The sequence below is a fragment of the Schistocerca gregaria genome, chromosome 2, assembly GCF_023897955.1.
Source record: "Schistocerca gregaria isolate iqSchGreg1 chromosome 2, iqSchGreg1.2, whole genome shotgun sequence".
NCBI lineage: Eukaryota > Metazoa > Arthropoda > Insecta > Orthoptera > Acrididae > Schistocerca > Schistocerca gregaria.
Genome location: NC_064921.1, coordinates 1,025,202,225 through 1,025,221,516, shown reverse-complemented (window position 1 = coordinate 1,025,221,516; position 19,292 = coordinate 1,025,202,225). Strand labels below are relative to the sequence as shown.

Sequence of the window (19,292 nt, the reverse complement as noted above, 5' to 3'; positions counted from 1 at the left end):
CCGTGCGGTTCTAGGCGCTTCAGTTCGGAACCCTGCGACTGCTAGAGTCGCAGGTTCGAATCCTTCCTCGGGCATGGATGTGTGTGATGTCCTTAGATTAGTTTGGTTTAAGTAGTTCACAACTGTACGGAGCTGATGACCTCAGACGGTAAGTGCCATAGTGCTCAGAGCCATTTGGACCATTTGTTAATTGTGTTGCGCAGTGTATTAGTGAAGACCAGTGCAAAGTCCGTGCAGCATTTGCAGAGATTAGCCTGTATATACAGACGGACGTTAAAAGGCAACTTACATTTGTGTGTAGAGAGCTGTAGCTATGCCTGTAAGGTGAATGTAGACCCGACTGTTGGAGCTTCGGACAGAGTAACCAGTTGGAAGCACTTGTGACGGGTGCAAAACAGTCCGCAGTGGTCCCCAGCATCGTGAGGTGAGCTCACGGCACGAGCTGACACGTCGAGGCGCCGGCTGCTCGGGTGACGGCAGGCGGCGCCCGGCTCGTCCGGAACGATTCGCCGAAAGCTGGGCAGCCGGCGTCTATTTCGGAGACGCTGTGGGACGGCGGCGCGGACGTGGCGTGCGGCCGGCGCCGTCGCCACCCCGGCGCCCGGCGTCGCTTCCTGCCGGGACGCGCGGCGCGTACACAAAGCGCTCGCCGCGGCGCATGCGAGCTGCCGGGCCACACCTGGCGCCGGCGCTGCCGCTGCTGGAAACTCCACGGGACTCCATCCAGCGACCTCGCCCGTTTCCAGCGCTCCCCTTAACGCTTAAGCGGAGAGCAGGTCTCACTACCACACATAAAACCTGATGATGTTCCCCGAGACTGCGCAGTGTAGCACACTACTGGCCATTAAAATTGCTACACCACGAAGATGACGTGCTACAGACGCGAAATTTAACCGACAGGAAGAAGATGCTGTGATATGCAAATGATTACCTTTTCAGAGCATTCACACAAGGTTGACGCCGGTGGCGACACCTGCAACGTGCTGACATGAGGAAAGTTTCCAACCGATTTCTCATCAGCAGTTGACCGGCGTTGCCTGGTGAAACGTTGTTGTGATGCCTCGTGTAAGGAGGAGAAATGCGTACCATCACGTTTCCGACTATGATAAAGGTCGGATTGTAGCCTATCGCGATTGCGGTTTATCGTATCAAGACATTGCTGCTCGCGTTGGTCGCGATCCAATGACTGTTAGCAGAATATGGAATCGGTGGGTTTGTTTTCCGTCTGTCCGACTTTTCAAGACACTTTTTCTCAGGGTCGAGAAGACGTTCAAGTTGAAATTTATGTCACATATTAAGGTCGACAATGATAAGATACAGCTATTTTTGTCACATATTTTGACACTCGGAAACTTTGTCATCAAAACCGACAGGGTACTTTCGGCTGTCCTACAATCAAGAAACTTGCAAAGAAGCAAGGTCCGCACTTCTATCAAAGAAAAAATTCGAAAATTGGTAATTTGTAATAACTTCATACGAGAAAATTTTTTTCAGTTGTTATTAATCTGTCTGTTCGTCCGTCCATCCATCTCTTCTTATCTCAGAAACGCATAGACGTACCAAGCTCATGTCGCATACTGAGGACAGTAGCCCTTTCGTGATGTAAAAATGTTAATCTTCATGCTCCCTGCAATCAAAAGATACCACCATTTATGTCATATACTCTATTTTGATGGCTCATCATAACCAGCGGTGTACTTTCTGTTAACCTAGAATCATGAAATTTGCCAAGAAGCAACGTTTCAGACCGTAACGTAAGGAAAAAATTCCAAAATTGTTAATTTGTAATTACAGTATATGAAAAAAACTTTTTTGTCCCTTGTTACCAAGCCGGCCGACGTGGCCGAGCGATTCTAGGCGCTTCAGTCTGGAACTGCGCAGGTTCGAATCCTGACTCGGGCATGGATGTGTGTGATGTCCTTAGTTTAGTTAGGTTTAAGTAGTTCTAAGTTCTATGGGACTGATGACCTAAGATGTTAAGTCCCACAGTGCTCAGAGCCATTTCAATCATTTTTGAACTTGTTACCAGGGTTTTTGTCTGTCCGTCCATCTCTTAAGACCCCTTTATCTGAGGAAGACATAGTAACTTGAAATTTTTGTCACCATTGGCGTCTATATTCCTTTGGTGGTGCAAAAATGTAGGTCTTTTAAGTCAATGCAATCAAAGGATACGACCATTTATGTCACGTATTTTCATACTCCCAAACTCACTAAGACCTTTATTGTCATCCCTTGACATAGTCATAAAATTTGGCGAGGAGAAAGATTTCACTGTGAAAGTAAAGAAAATAAAATCAAGACGTTGTTAATTTGTAATTATATCACAAGAAAAATTGTTTCTTCTGTCATCTCTTATCCGATTTCTAACTTAACGCTGAAACATTCTCGACAAGCAAAAGTAGTCGCTATTACCGATTCCCGGAATGGATACAGTGTCTATAGACATAATTAAGTACGTAGGCAACCCTCCGTCCGAGGATTCTACTCACACCTGAACAAGTTTTTTCACCTCTCCTCAGATTTACACTATATGTTGAAAATATCCGGATACTCCTACGTTGTGCAGAACTGACCACTAGATGCCACGAGACATGCGTCCGCTGGTATGAAAGAAGATGGTGAATATTGTGTTGCCAGTAGAGAACCATCCGCCCCCGGTAGCTGAGTGCTCAGCGTGACAGACTGTCAATCCTAGGGTCCCGGGTTCGATTACCAGCTGGGTCGGAGATTTTCTCCGCTCAGGGACTGGGTGTTGTGTTGTCCTCATGACCATCATTTCATCCCCATTGACGCGCAAGTCGCCGAAGTGGCGTCAAATCGAAAGACTTGCACCAGGCGAACGGTCTACCCGACGGGAGGCCCTAGTCACACGACATTTACAGTAGGGAAGCAGTAACAGAAAATGAGTCGGTCACGAGAGCTCAGTGACTTCGAGGCAGAATCCATCAGCGACACTCCAACCCTTCTAAAGGTGTCCAATGCGACTACTGGCGATGCAGTTGTGAAGTGGAAATGCGGAGCAACAGCCAGTGCGTTAGGAAGACTGAAGTACAAACATGTAGTAGCTCCTCGTAAGCCACAGACTTCTGTTGTCGGTGGTAAGTGACGCTTGAGGTTGTGTTGGATAACGGATAGTTGGAAAAGAGTGATTTGTACTGATGAATCACGTTACCCTCTGTCACATTCGACGCAAGGTTTGAGTTTGGCGAATGCCTAGAGAACGTAGTCTCCCAATATGTATAGTGCCTACAGTGAAATACGGAAAATGTTCTGTTACGGTATGCAGGTGTGTTTAGTGGCTACGCTATGGTCCTCTTATTGAGGTAAGGCACACTAAGTGCAGACTGTGTGCTGCGTGTGGTAGAGGAACGGATCGGAGATGGTGACTACCTGTATTTGTATCAATATGACAGTACAGTCAGACATGAGGGAAAAAACGTGAAGCAGTTGTTTGTGGACAGGAATAAGTGCTATCGACAGGGGATATCAAATTGATTCCATATTTTTAGATTTCCAGAAGGCTTTCGACACCGTTCCTCACAAACGTCTTCTAATCAAATTGCGTGCCTACGGAGTATCACCTCAGTTGTGCGACTGGATTCGCAGGAAGGTGACAGTTAGTAGTAATAGACGTAGTAGTAATAGACGGAAAGTCATCGAGTAAAACAGAAATAATATCCGGCGTTGCCCAAGGAAGTGTTATAGTCCCTCTACTGTTCCTGATCTATATTAACAACATAGAAGACAACGCCAGTACCCGTCTTAGATTATTTGCAGATGATGCTGTCATTTACCGTCTTGCAAAGTCATCAGATGATCAAATCGACTCGCAAAATGATTTAGATTAGATATCTGTGTGGTGCGAAAAGTGTCAATTGACCCTGGATAAAGAAAAGTACCAAGTTATTCACATGAGCACTAAACGAAATCAGCTAAATTTCGATTACGCGATAAGTCACACAAATCTGAAGGCTGTAAATTCAGCTAAATACTTAGGGATTACAATTACAAATAATCTAAATTGGAACGATCACCTAGATAATATTGTGCGTAGAGCAAACCAAAGACTGTGATTCATTGGCAGAACACTTAGAAGGTGCAACAGGTCTACTAAAGAGACTGCTTACGCCACGCTTGTCCGCCCTATTCTGGAGTATTGCTGTGCGGTGTGGGATCCGTATCAAGTGGGACTGACGGATGACATCGTAAAAGTACAAAGAAGGGCAACTCGTTTTGTATTATCACGAAATAGGGGAGATAACATTACAGACATGATACGTGAATTGGAGTGGTAACGATTGTGTCTCACTGTTTAGAGGCACAGAATGCGTGGGTATTTTCAGCTCGTAACTACACTCCTGGAAATTGAAATAAGAACACCGTGAAATCATTGTCCCAGGAAGGGGAAACTTTATTGACACATTCCTGGGGTCAGATACATCATATGATCACACTGACAGAACCACAGGCACATAGACACAGGCAACAAAGCATGCACAATGTCGGCACTAGTACAGTGTATATCCACCTTTCGCAGCAATGCAGGCTGCTATTCTCCCATGGAGACGATCGTAGAGACGCTGGATGTAGTCCTGTGGAACGGCTTGCCATGCCATTTCCACCTGGCGCCTCAGTTGGACCAGCGTTCGTGCTGGACGTGCAGACCGCGTGAGACGACGCTTCATCCAGTCCCAAACATGCTCAATGGGGGACAGATCCGGAGATCTTGCTGGCCAGGGTAGTTGACTTACACCTTCTAGAGCACGTTGGGTGGCACGGGATACATGCGGACGTGCATTGTCCTGTTGGAACAGCAAGTTCCCTTGCCGGTCTAGGAATGGTAGAACGATGGTTTCGATGACGGTTTGAATGTACCGTGCACTATTCAGTGTCCCCTCGACGATCACCAGAGGTGTACGGTCAGTGTAGGAGATCGCTCCCCACACCATGATGCCGGGTGTTGGCCCTGTGTGCCACGGTCGTATGCAGTCCTGATTGTGGCGCTCACCTGCACGGCGCCAAACACGCATACGACCATCATTGGCACCAAGGCAGAAGCGACTCTCATCGCTGAAGACGACACGTGTCCATTCGTCCCTCCATTCACGCCTGTCGCGACACCACTGGAGGCGGGCTGCACGATGTTGGGGCGTGAGCGGAAGACGGCCTAACGGTGTGCGGGACCGTAGCCCAGCTTCATGGAGACGGTTGCGAATGGTCCTCGCCGATACCCCAGGAGCAACAGTGTCCCTAATTTGCTGGGAAGTGGCGGTGCGGTCCCCTACGGCACTGCGTAGGATCCTACGGTCTTGGCGTGCATCCATGCGTCGCTGCGGTCCGGTCCCAGGTCGACGGGCACGTTCACCTTCCGCCGACCACTGGCGACAACATCGATGTACTGTGGAGACCTCACGCCCCACGTGTTGAGCAATTCGGCGATACGTCCACCCGGCCTCCCGCATGCCCACTATACGCCCTCGCTCAATGTCCGTCGACTGCACATACGGTTCACGTCCACGCTGTCGCGGCATGCTACCAGTGTTAAAGACTTCGATGGAGCTCCGTATGCCGCGGCAAACTGGCTGACACTGACGGCGGCGGTGCACAAATGCTGCGCAGCTAGCGCCATTCGACGGCCAACACCGCGGTTCCTGGTGTGTCCGCTGTGCCGTGCGTGTGATCATTGCTTGTACAGCCCTCTCGCAGTGTCCGGAGCAAGTATGGTGGGTCTGACACACCGGTGTCAATGTGTTCTTTTTTCCATTTCCAGGAGTGTAAATGCAAATAAGTAGGAGGCCGAGTTCATAGCAGCTGAAGAAGTCCAGGTTGCAATAATATGCGGCACGGCACACTGTTAGAGAGAAGGATTATTATTCAAGACAACACATAGTACAATGAAATTACTTACCTTCAGTAGTTTGTAGGACTGCAGCTGCGGCTATGAACTGACAATCTCGTAACATGGAATATCATGAACTAATAGAAAATATTCTCAGGGACTAAGCCTGATGGGTCTTCCTCAGAGAGTCAATGCAAACAGAACTGGCTGAGGGCCGGTTGTGAAAGTGCGTCTGCCTGGGCTGAAATCTAGCTAAGAAGTGCACGACGCACACTCCAGATCCGTCGAGCTGCACAGCCCGCTAGTGTGCGCTGTGCTCGGCAGACGACGGGCTGCCAACCTTGTGTTGGCGAGGCGTTGTAGTAGTATCTGTGGCAATGATACTGCAGCAATCAAAGGCGTTCTTCGTTGCGACGGGATCGTCTCATGATATTTCAATCACCAGTTTTCTCCTCCAATTGCGAAAACATTCTGTTGGCACCCACCTACATAGGGAGAAATGATCATCACGATAAAGTAAGAGAAATCAGGGCTCGCACAGAAAAATTTAAGTGTTCGTTTCTCCCGCGTGCCGTTCGAGAGTGGAACGGTAGAGAGACAGCTTGAAGGTGGCTCATTGAACCCTCTGCCAGGCGCTTTATTGTGAATAGCAGAGTAATCACGTAGATGTAGATTACTGATGTGGGCTGACCTCCCCAGAGACCCCGCCTCAGCTCAACGGAACAGCTGTGGGACGAGTTTGAAAGTCGATGCCACTCCAGACCCCAGCGTCCAGTGACACTGACTTCTCTGGTTTCGGATCCTGAGAAAGAATTGACTGCCAGTCCTTCATAGGCTTTCAGATACTTCTTCGAAAGATCTCTCAGCAGATTTCAAACGGTCGTGAAGGCGAAGTGTGAAAGCAGCCCATATTACTATTCAATAATAGGTGTCAGGATATTTTTTAGCAGGTAGTGTATATAAAATGATTACATTTACTTACAGTACATCTCGCAAGAGTAACTCACAAGGAGAACAATTTGCACGTTATAAAATCTAATTGTGCCTTCACTATTACCAGTATTTCTCTTAATAGCACGATTGTGAACACAGGTCGGTATACTAAGGCTAAGCGAATGTGGAAATTAGAAATGAGACCAATGTGGTTTCTTTCAGGCGCTTCCGCCTATGTTCAGGGAATTGATGTATCTCTTCTTTTTCTTTAGTAGGGTATCTTTCCTTGCTGTACTGCCTTACCCAACGCCCTGTAGTTTCCCAGTCCTGTGTGCAGACTCAAGAACAGTGTCGAATTTATTGACAGCAGGTGTGGGCAGCCAGTGGCTAAGCACTTTTAACTGCCTGCCATGTCCTCTGCTGCCGGTTACCCCGCAACCTCTTCCATACTGGCTGGTTTCCAAGCGAGAAATCGAGCGAGTTGGCGCAGCGGGTAGCACACTGGACTCGCATTCGGAAAGACGACGGTTCAAACCTGCGTCCGGCCATACTGATTTAGGTTTTCTGTAATTTACCTAAACAGCTTCAGACAAATGCCGGGATGTAAGGGCACGGCCGCTTTCCTTCGCCATTCTTCCCTAATCCGAGCTAACAACCTCGTTGCCGACGGGACTTTAAACACTTATTTTTTCCTCCTCAAGTGAATAATTGAAAAAGTGTCTTAAACAGAACTTATACATCCCCAGATGCAAAATGTATCAGGCACAAAGTTGTACATTGCTCACATTTACAGCTTAGTTTCCGTGTTAATTAACATATTTGCTAGTTTCTTCTCTTCTAAATCCTCAAATGCATTGATTAATTAGTTACTGCGTTTCTTCTTACTTCCATCCCACAAATATACACAAGGTTGCACACACACAGTCGAATTCGAAGTGTAAAAGTTTGGTTTTCAACAGTTTCGTGACGTGTGGGACAAGACTGATTTCTAATATCCTTTTATTTTTGGAATCTTCTAGAATTCCTTGCCATTTTAGGTTGTTTTCACGCTACTTTCTTTTCCGAAAATTATCTAAGAAACTTGGAAATTGTTATGTGTAATTGTTACGCTTCTAGTAAAATGTTATTGCGGGGGGAGGTCATAACTCTCATGACCTCCCTCTTCCCACCACAACCTCCCGCCCGCCCCCTGACTGCTGGAACAAGTTGCCGGGGATCTGATCAAAGGTTACATAGCATTCTACATCTACATTTATACTCCGCAAGCCACCCAACGGTGTGCGGCGGAGGGCACTTTACGTGCCACTGTCATTACCTCCCTTTCCCGTTCCAGTCGCGTATGGTTCGCGGGAAGAACGACTGTCTGAAAGCCTCCGTGCGCGCTCGAATCTCTATAATTTTACATTCGTGATCTCCTCGGGAGGTATAAGTAGGGGGAAGCAATATATTCGATACCGCATCCAGAAACGCACCCTCTCGAAACCTGGCGAGCAAGCTATACCGCGATGCAGAGCGCATCTCTTGCAGAGTCTGCCACTTGAGTTTGCTAAACATCTCCTTAACGCTATCACGGTTACCAAATAACCCTGTGACGAAACGCGCCGCTCTTCTTTGGATCTTCTCTATCTCCTCCGTCAACCCGATCTGGTACGGATCGCACACTGATGAGCAATACTCAAGTATAGGTCGAACGAGTGTTTTGTAAGCCACCTCCTTTGTTGATGGACTACATTTTCGAAGGACTCTCCCAATGAATCTCAACCTGGCACCCGCCTTACCAAAAATTAATTTTATATGATCATTCCACTTCAAATCGTTCCGTACGCATACTCCCAGATATTTTACAAAAGTAACTGTTACTAGTGTTTGTTCCGATGTTAAGGGTCAGTTGCCACTCCCTGCACCAAGTGGCTATCCGCTGCAGATCTTCCTGCATTTCGCTGCAATTTTCTAATGCTGCAACTTCTCTATGTACTACAGCATCATCAGCGAAAAGCCGCATGGAACTTCCGACACTATCTACTAGGTCATTTATATATATTGTGAAAAGCAGTGGTCCCATAACACTCCCTTGTGGCACCCCAGACGTTACATTAACGTATGTAGACGTCTCTCCATTGATAACAACATGCTGTGTTCTGTTTGCTAAAACTCTTCAATCCAGCCACACAGCTGGTCTGATATTCCGTAGGCTCTTACTTTATTTATCAGGCGACAGTGCAGAACTGTATCGAACGCCTTCCGGAAGTCAAGGAAAATAGCATCTACCTTGGAGCTTGTGTCTAACTTTTTCTGGGCCTCTTGAACAAATAAAGCGAGTTGAGCCTCACACGATTGCTGTTTCCGAAATCCATGTTGATTCCTACAGAGTAGATTCTGGGTTTCCAGAAACTACATGATACGCGAGCAAAAAACATGTTCTAAAATTCTACAACAGATCGACGTCAGAGATATAGGTCTATAGTTTTGCTCATCTGCTCGACGACCCTTCTTGAAGACTGAGACTACCTGTGCTCTTTTCCAATCATTTGGAACCTTCGTCTAGAGACTTGAGGTACACGGTTGTTAGAAGGCGGGCAAGTTCTTTCGCGTACTCTGTGTAGAATCGAATTGGTATCTCGTCAGGTCCAGTGGACTTTCCTCTGTTGAGTGATTTCAGTTGCTTTTTTTATTCCTTGGACACTTATTTCAATGTCAGCCTTTTTTTCGTTTGTGCGAGGATTTAGAGAAGGAATTGCAGTGCGGTCTTCCTCTGTGAAACAGCTTTGGAAAAAGGTGTTTAGTATTTCATCTTTACGCGTGTCATCCTCTGTTTCAATGCCATCATCATCCCGGCGTGTCTGGATACGCTGTTTCGAGCCACTTACTGATTTAACGTAAGACCAGAATTTCCTAGCATTTTCTGTCAAGTCGGTACATAGAATTTTACTTTCGAATTCACTGAACGCTTCACGCATAGCCATTACTGCTTTTGATGCCCACCATTAACGGCCCGGAGAGCTGTGAGATCACATCAAGTAATAAAGCTGAGAGCAGAGGTAGAAACGTCGGTAGGTTGCCATCGTCATTAGTGTATGACGGCGGAATAACAATCGTTGTTATTATAAAGTTCTATTTATTTTTGACACAATCACTTTTTACGGCACAATCATAATCGGTTTCGGTCCACAGTGGCCATCTTCAGATGCTGTGGGTGGCACTTGGTGAACAAATAATCTTGCCTCATATAACTGTTTGACAACGCGTGAACGTTTGTTCACCACATGCCGCCCATAACATCTGAATATGAGCACTGTGAGCCGAAAACGAGTATGACTGCATCACAAAAAGTGACTGTATCAAAAATATACAGAATGTTATTATCATCCTGTCACCGATTTTAAACGGAATGTCGTATTTCTATGGGATATTTTTCTTATGGACCATATTCTTTTAAGTAATTTTTCTCTGTCCTCCGTTCCTACCTAAGCTGTGCAAACATTTTCATATCTGCAAATGTTTCAGGTAATCTTTTTCACATATTGTAGCCTTTTCCTGCTGATATTACTTTTTTCCTCTTCAAGAGCCGTATTTGCTTAGCTAGAAAAGTATAAACAAATTATAGTACGAAAAAAAACTTTAGTTTTAAATATAATGTTTTATCTGGAATTTCCTAGAGAGGATGTACAGACAGTTTTGAAAATGAAGATGCGACAAAGAAGACAAAAATTTCCTCTCAGTTGTTTCAAACGACGAAATTTCCCAGCAGCATCATTGTGAGAGTCTTGGTGTTCCGCACTGGAGTTTCTCGACGTACCAGAATTGTGTCGAAGCCGAACCGTTGCTATGAAAGGTTTGAGTCAGACTCCGAGTTTGGCACACAATTTTGCCCCTCTTAGCATCTTCCGAATCCGTGTACCATATGTAGTACGGTGTATGATTATTTCTGAATGCCGACTTAAGTCACTCCACGTAAGTTCCGCATCGTGAGTTTATTTCAACTGACGCCCGACTGTCGATAACTGATTCAGATGTTATAGCTGTGAGATGATGATTTTCAGAAGGTATATTTTATCATATGTTTTGTGCCAATGCAAAAGATAAAATTAACTGTATAGCCTCCCTAGCTGCAACCGTCATCTCTTAGTAACTTCCTTCGAAATAATGAAGGTCTTTTCGAAAACGCCGTGATATTTTTGCCAGAGTGACCGTCCAAGTCACGGAACACAAAGCGGCCGGTGAATTACAACCAGACGGCAACTTCCTGCTGTTGGTAAAGTACATGCAGAGGATCGCATTTAACTGCCGCCACAGTGACGTCAGAGGCGTATTCCAGCGCAGGCACCCCTCCAAACTTAAAATACTGCCAACACCGGCTTTTAATAAATGCTACTTAAACCTAGCGGCCGCTCCTTCAGAGATTCTCAACTGTTACAGTTTTATCGGATAAACGCCGCTTGTAACTCTGCCACCGTCCTTGTTCTGAATAACTGCCCGGCAATGACCTGAATACGATTATTCCGAGTGTGTAAAGTCAACATGTTGACAGATTAAGCCCGCAGCGTTTACCGAGTTCTTGAGACCTGGTTTACTCTCGAACAATCATTTAGTAGGACATGCACCAGCGTAGCGTAACTGGTTTAATATTTTTTAAAAAGGAATAACAATTTTTGTTGCTGAGTTCATAAAGAGAACGTTGTGGTATGTATCTCCAAGAGATACTTCAAAAAAGCCTAATGCTCTACCGACTGAGCTATCCGTGCTCATGCTCGAAAATCATGGTACAGCTGCATGGTGTGAGACCGATTCGTATGTCGTAATTACTGGCTTATGGCTCTATTACCGACCTCACCGACTTACCACTATTTTTATCCAACTTCCACGTTCACTACCTGTAACGCCGCTGGTGATGCAGCAGCCGTCTATAGGTAACAATTTTTTTTTTTCGAGAAGGATTACATTTCATTTTCGTTCGTAACATATTGGGTTATAAATTGCTTACTCTCTGCGCAATAGTATACAGTAGTCATAGCAGTTTGTGCACAAGTCCTACGCTAATACCAAATTCGTTCCGCCACTCACATTTTCTCAATGTTTCTTGCTCACACAGGAGTCGCTGATTCCATCTCAACAGCTCCTAGTCTGTTACGTAGTGGTTTCTCGCGCTGATAAGTCGTTTGTTGTGTACGATAACTTATGCTTTTCTTCGCCTTACAGCAGGGGCGCTTTTCCATGCATTGCGAAGATGCAGTTGTTAATGGTACTCCTTATGAAATACACTACGGCATCATTCCACTAGGGAGTGAAAGGCAGCTACCGAACTGGACCTTCGGGGCGATAAATCATCACAGAACTGGTAGAAACCAACAACAATATTTCACTCATCGACTCCTCAAAAAAGAAATGAATGTGGATCTAATAATGCAGCATTTTCTTTAACTCATTCGATTTTAATGACCTTGCTAGTTACTAACAACAACATTGTTCACTTGAATTCACGCAAGTTCGTTTGGCCAAGGATGGGGAAGTGAATTCAAAGGAACCGTTCTAGCATTAGCATACTCACTAATCTAGTGAAAAGACCACTGAAAATCGGAATCGTGAAGACTAGCCAACGGTTTAAACCTCAGTATTCCAAAATGTGAGTCCAGGGCGTAAACCAGAACAACGCGTCGTTCAGTTTGGCAATAGGGGCCATACATGCGACTCAAAAGCTAAAACAGACGTGGAAATTCTTAAGTCATTCGTTTGCAATCCAAAGCGCTCAGAAAAATTCAACGTCTGTTGCTTGTGGGAAATACTACTTCGTTGATGGATACTTACGTAATTTGGTATCAATAGAGTATATTTTACAATTTCGGAATAAAACTGTTTCTACAGTTGAAAATACGTGAAACCATACACCCTACTTTACTTAAAGTACGCAGTTTATTCTAATATTGCTGTTTAATGATTACTATGAATGAGGAGGTAAAATAAAGACGGACACTCATTTCCTAAATTGATTTCAGAAGAGAATAACTTCAAACTTCTCTTCCATTTAATACTTTTCCCACTTATTACGATGCACATGTCCCATCATCGATCTCGGTTTTGGAAAGTGTAGTGAAGCTGATTTTTTCATACACTTAAAAATCGCCTCTAAAGCATTCACTACTAGGGTTTCATTAACAAACCGACGACACCTATGGTCTTTTCTGGCTGTGAGGCATTTAAAACTGTTGCACATGGCGTCAGGACGTGTCAGTAAGGAGTATAAGACAGCTTAGAAATGTCTTTTTTGGTCAAAAACTCTATGACTGTTTGAGCAAAGAGATATAAGGCATTATGGTTAAGGAGCTCCCATCGTCCAACAGTTTCTTCCTTTTCTTTGGAACGTTGATCCTCCATCAGTTGCCTCAGGACCTGTATGTAGCAACTCTCGGAACAGTATTAATCCACAGCATGCCATTGTATTCGAAGAAGGTGATTCTATTCGCTGTTACAACTCAACTGACAGAGCGGGAAGTACTACGCTGTGATTGTCTGAGAATTTTGACATGTGTTTTTCCACTCAATGCTCGGGTTCTATAGAGTTAATTTCCGTCTTTATAGAAGATCACTTGTATTAATCCTCAAATACTTTATACATTCTTAGTAAAGTAAATTCTGATTTCTCTTCACTACTTGTTGCAGACAAGATGCCATATTTTATAGAAAAACAAATAAGTATGTTTTTTTATAATTTGTGATAAACTTATGTCAATAAAAGAGAAAGGTCGTTCACGCTTCAGAAAGCAAGCTACACTTGTTCCACCCTAAGACCATTGCGCAACAAGAGTGGCACGTCGTCGGAAGACGGTATACTTTTCAAGTTTCCTGCAAAAGCAGTTCTGCTGCTGTATCAATAACAGATGCACTGCACTGTGCGACCGAAATGGCGCAGCAACTATAAACTGGCTCAGAAGTCAAAGTGCATGGGTCAGTAGTGTTCTTGTGAGCAAAACGTTTGCATCATATACATACTGACCGTGAAATACTGGCGTTACATGTATCAAATGGCATGTCGCGTACAGCCATAGCGAAATGGAGCCAACTAATTGACAAAGGGCACAGAGACGTGGATGATGCTAATCGGGAAGTATAGTTTTTTTCCCATGTGATCTCCGTCTTTTCACCGAACTGAAATAACGTCTTGGGTGACAGATTTCTCAGCGATGGGGACGTTCACGCAGTGGGTTTCTAATGGCACTGTGACAACGAGTGGATTTCTGTCATCGAGCAATTGAAGTGTTGGTAGGACGTCCGACCGTGTTTGCAGAGATTTGGTGATTATGTTGGAAAATAGTGTTATGTATCGGTGTCACTCAAGGCAATGCAGCACTCAAAGTTACTTGGGCTGCCATAATAGTGTGTGACCTACTTTTGGAGTCCCCTCGTTACTGATGATCCAAATGGAAGAAAGAAAGTGATGGAAGATTGAAAGCCGTCTGAAACCTGACTTCAAAACTGTTGGAAAGATGACACGAAGAAAGATACACTCAACAGCAATACGGCTAAGCTCGACCACATGGTACACACCAGTGTCGTTTATGTCCCGTAGGGCCTGCAGTGTAGTGCAAGTCAACAAGTGACACATTTATAAGGAGCGTCCAGTCTCGCTGCGGTGTGATATTAATTTTTATTTCTTCCCTCTACCACTACGGATCTGTTTCGGTTAAATTGCCATTATCGAGTGACAAATATATAGTCTAGATGCACTGACATATTTACAACATCGTTGGCAAGTGTATTTTAACTATCGTTCTATATTAGATACATCACATATGATGTATCATCTATATAAGAGTGCTTATACTTTGTAAACATGTGACATCGTAGCTACAAAGCTGTCAAATTACTGTCATAACAAATTAATTAGCAATCGAAATACAGTTGCCAGCGATGTCATATGTATGACATTCCATCTAGACAATATATACGTCACTCGATAATTGCAGTTTACCTGAAACACATCTGTAGTGAAAGCGAAGAAATAAAAACTAGTTTCACACAGCAGCGAGCATGGAAAATCTTTATAAGGATCGTCGTTTTGCCCTACGTATCCGACAATGCCCAACCAGCAAAACGTCTGCTTTGATAGAGACCTCTCTGCAGCCTCTGGGTCACACATCTCGAGTGAGGCTGAAAATTGTCAGCTTGAACAGTTCGCTGACTTGTCAGGTGCATTTCCTTCAGACGAAGCCACTGGACGGCTCAGCGTACGTGGCAGCGCGAGTTGATCCAGGAGCGGTTGCATGGAGTCCTGTTCGCAGATAGGTCCCAGATAGTGACCATCGCCGAGTGTTCATTTGGCGCCTCCCTGGGGCCCGTTACAAAATTCGACTGAGCAGAGGCACTCTCGGCCGAAGGATGCAGTCACAACACCACCACCACTGACCTGATTGTACAACGCAAAACAACGATTATTGTTGTGGTAGTAAAAAAAAATCTCATTTCGTATTTTGAGAATGAACACGGAAAAACATAATTAGAATTTTACGCTATTTATTTCCTATGGTACTTAGTGTTAAGGTAGTGTGGCACTAACAACATATCTGCTTAAAAAATGAAATCCAATAAATGAGTAAACGGCTTCTGGTTATTCTAGTGTGACATACGCTCTTACCCTAGCTTACGTTTCCTTATAGGAAAACTAATACAAATATTCTGTTTTTAGTCAAGTCTACGACTTACCTTAATGCTAAGAGGCATATTACTCTGAATTTTACTAATATAATTGATTTTTGTACTTGCATTATGGTATACGTGTAAGAACAAGTCTAGTGCAGTGTACTACACGATGTGTCAACAACCTCAAGCACAGTGGTTTTTTTATTCTGTAGATGCCAAGACTTTCCAAACAAAATTCGGCTATAATTCAGAACAAGTTGTCGAACACTGATATTCTTAGTTCGCGTTTAAAGTGGATGAGCGACACAAGATACTCATGCGACGTTGAATTGTGTAACGAAAATTTTCCTTCTGAAATACATGTTCTTGCAGCCTATTATTCCGTGCGACAATAACAAATGAAAATTTGTAAAATACCGGGTGATCAAAAAGTCAGTATAAATTTGAAAACTGAATAAATCACGGAATAACGTAGATAGAGAGGTACTAATTGATACACATTCTTGGAATGACATGGAGTTTAATTAGAACAAAGAAAATAGAAAAGTTCAAAAATGTCCGATAGATGCCGCTTCATCTGATCAGAATAGCAATAATTTGCATAACAAAGTGAGGCAAGGCAAAGATGATGTTCTTAAAAGGAAATCCTCAATATGTCCACCATCAATCTCAAAAATAGCTGTAGTCGAAGAATAATGTTGTGAACTGCACTGTAAAGCATGTCCGGAGTTATGGTGAGCAATTAGCGTCGGATGTTGTCTTTCAGCATCCGCAGAGATGTCGGCCGATCACGATACACTAGCGACTTCAGGTAACCCCAAAGCCAATAATCGCACGGACTGAGCTCTGGAGACCTGGGAGGCCAAGCATGACGAAAGTGGCGGCTGAGCACACGATCATCACCAAACGACGCGCGCAAGATATCTTTCACGCGTCTAGCAATATGGGGTGGAGCGCCATCCTGCATAAACATCGTACGTTCCAGCAGGTGTTTATCAGCCAGGCTGTGGATGATGCCATTCTGTAACATATCGACGTACCTCTCACCCGTCACGGTAGTAGTTACAAAAGCAGAGTCACGCATTTCCTCGAAGAAAAAGGCCCGATAACGGTAGATGTAAATCCAACCCATACCGTGACTTTCTCGTCGTGCAGTGGAGTTTCCACGACAGTTCTAGGATTTTCGGTAGCCCAAATTATGCAGTTGTGGGCGTTGACAGACCCTCGGAGCGTGAAATGAGCTTCGTCGGTCCACAACACGTTGCTCAAACAATCGTCATCTTCCGCCATCTTTTGGAACGCCCACACCGGAAATGGCCTCAGCTTCACTAAATCGCCAGGTAAGAGTTCAACAGTTCATCGTGCCGATGGATTTTGTACGGATAGTATCGGAGGGTACGCCTAAGTGCCAACCAAACAGTAGTGTATGGAATGCCGGTGCGACGTGCGACTGCACGAGCGCTGACTTCCCCGTGCATAGACGAACCCGCTACAGTCTCCATTCCTTGCTGAACTGTCTCAACAGCATTACGCCTTGTGCTCGGTCGGTCACTATGGCGTCTATCGTCTAAACAACCCGTGGCTTCGAAATCATTCTCGCCACAGCTGCATTTGTCAACGGACCTTTAACCGTTCGAATTCCCCCCCCCCCCCCCCCCCCATGGCGATAGGATCGTAACGCTGAACTAGCACATTCCCCATTCTGATAATACAGCTTCACTAAAAGCACTTTTTCAGGTAAGGTCGACATGCTGCGACTGCTGTCGCATCTGATTCTCTCTCTCATTACAGCTCCTTCTGTACACGATTGTCATGCGCAGTCACTGACGTTTTGCTGTCCAGCGCCATCTGTCGGACATTGTGTGAACTTTGTTTTTTTTTTGTTCTAATAAAACCCCATGTCATTCCAAGCATGTGTGGCAATTTTTACCTCTCTATCTACACTATTCAGTGGTTTATTAAGTTTTCAAATTTATACTGACTTTTTGATCACCCGGTATATTAACTCACTGTCTTGTTTGTCTTAGAGATTTATAACATCGGTGTCTAATTGAAGCACGTACGAAACCATCTGCAGAAAATCTATTTTTAATTTGTATAAAATATTACTATCCATTCTTATGCTCCTGTTTGTCCACCGTGACATGTAGTTACACTTGGATTATTGGTAAAAATAACTTGCTGTCCTCACATTTGTGTATGAGAACTTAGTGGACCTTATATCGAACCTTGTGGAATTCCACAAAATATGGTTAGTGCTTTCCGCACACTTTCTCTGAGTCAGGATTCTCAGATGAAATTGTTAGACAGGTTTTCTGAGCAGTTATACGACGCTTTTAATTAAGACTTTTGGAGGTGGACATTTCATTTCAGAAATCCTTGTGTAATTCAGTATTCCGAGATCCGCAGGGTCAAGACTGTGCCGAGAATAACGGATTTCAGGCGTTACCTCTCACCACGGACGACGCACTGGCCGACGGCTTTCATTTAACGACCGGAAGGAGTGCCGTTTACGTAGAGTTGTCAGTGCTAACAGACAAGCAACACTGCCTGAAACAACCTCAGAAATGAATGTGGGAGTTGTGACGAATGTATCTGTTAGGACAGTGCAGCGAAATTAGGTGTTAATGGGCTATGGCTGTAGATGACCGACACGAAGGCCTTTGCTAAAAGCACGACGTCGCATGCAGCGCCTCTTCTAGGCTGGTGACCATATCGGTTCGACCCTAGACTATTGGAAAACCTTGGTCAGACCAGATGTGTCCCGATTTCAGTTGGTGAGACCCGGTGGTAGGGTTCGAGAGTGACGGTGAAACCCACGAAGCCCCGCCCAAGATATCAACAAGGGACTATGAAAGCTGATGGAGGTTCCGTAATAGAGTGGGTTGTACTTGCATAAAATGGACTGGATCCTCAGATCTAACCGAACCGATCATTGATTGGAAGTGGTTATGTTCGGTTACTTGGAGATCATTAGCACCCATTCATGGACTTCATGTTCGCAAAAAACGATGTGACGTCACCGGGCCACAACTGTACGCGGTTGGTTTGAAGAACGTTCTGCACAGTTCGGACGAATGATCTGGCCCCCCAGAGTGCCAGAAATTAGTCCCATCGAACGTTTGTGGGACGTAATCGACAGGTCAGTTCGTGCACAAAATGCTGCACCGGCAATGCTTTAGCAGTTATGCTCGGCTATAGAGGAAGCGTGGCTCAATACTTTTGCAGGGGACTTAAACTACATGTCGAGTGCATACCACGTCGTGTTGCTGCACGGTGCCAGGCAAAAGAAGATCCGACGCGATATTAGGAGGTATCCCGTGACTTTTGTCATCTCAGTGTAAGAGTACAGGTATAAGTTGGATTTTCTTTTAGTTTATGCTGCAGATTTTGTCGTATAACTACACTGTCTAGTCACATTGATGTGAGCACTTGTCGAATTCATGACTAACCACTTTCTGCAGCGCAGATCGCTGCGATACGTGCAGGAAGAGAGTGAACGAGATTCTGAAAGTCACGACCAGGGATGTGCAGCCGTGCCAACTTCAGTGCCGTCACTAACTCTGCTAGGTTTCTCGGTTGAGGATCCACGGCACGAACAACCCGATAAAGGTGGCCCCACAGGTGCTGGATTGGCATGTAGAGATGGACATGGTCCCCAAGGATAGGCGCTTACTTGGGTGGATCAACTGCACCTTCCAGAGTGACGAGATTATCTGGGGAATGCCAAGAAAACAACCCCAAGACGTTAGCTCTCCCTCCTCTGACCTGAACCCTTTCGACGATTGTTGCAGAGCAGTACAAGCGAACGGCCATCTGTCCGACGGAGCATGAATCGTCATTCATCTGAAACGTCAACATGGCGCCATTCAATGGACATCCAATTGTT

The 19,292-nt window shown here is 44.9% G+C and overlaps 1 protein-coding gene across 3 annotated transcripts in view; it reads left to right on the top strand.

Moving 5' to 3' along the window:
* The window catches only part of LOC126335539 (inward rectifier potassium channel 4-like), a 1,139,778-nt gene that overhangs the window by 582,066 nt on the left and 538,420 nt on the right, over positions 1–19,292 (top strand). The gene's annotated exons all lie outside the window — the stretch shown is intronic.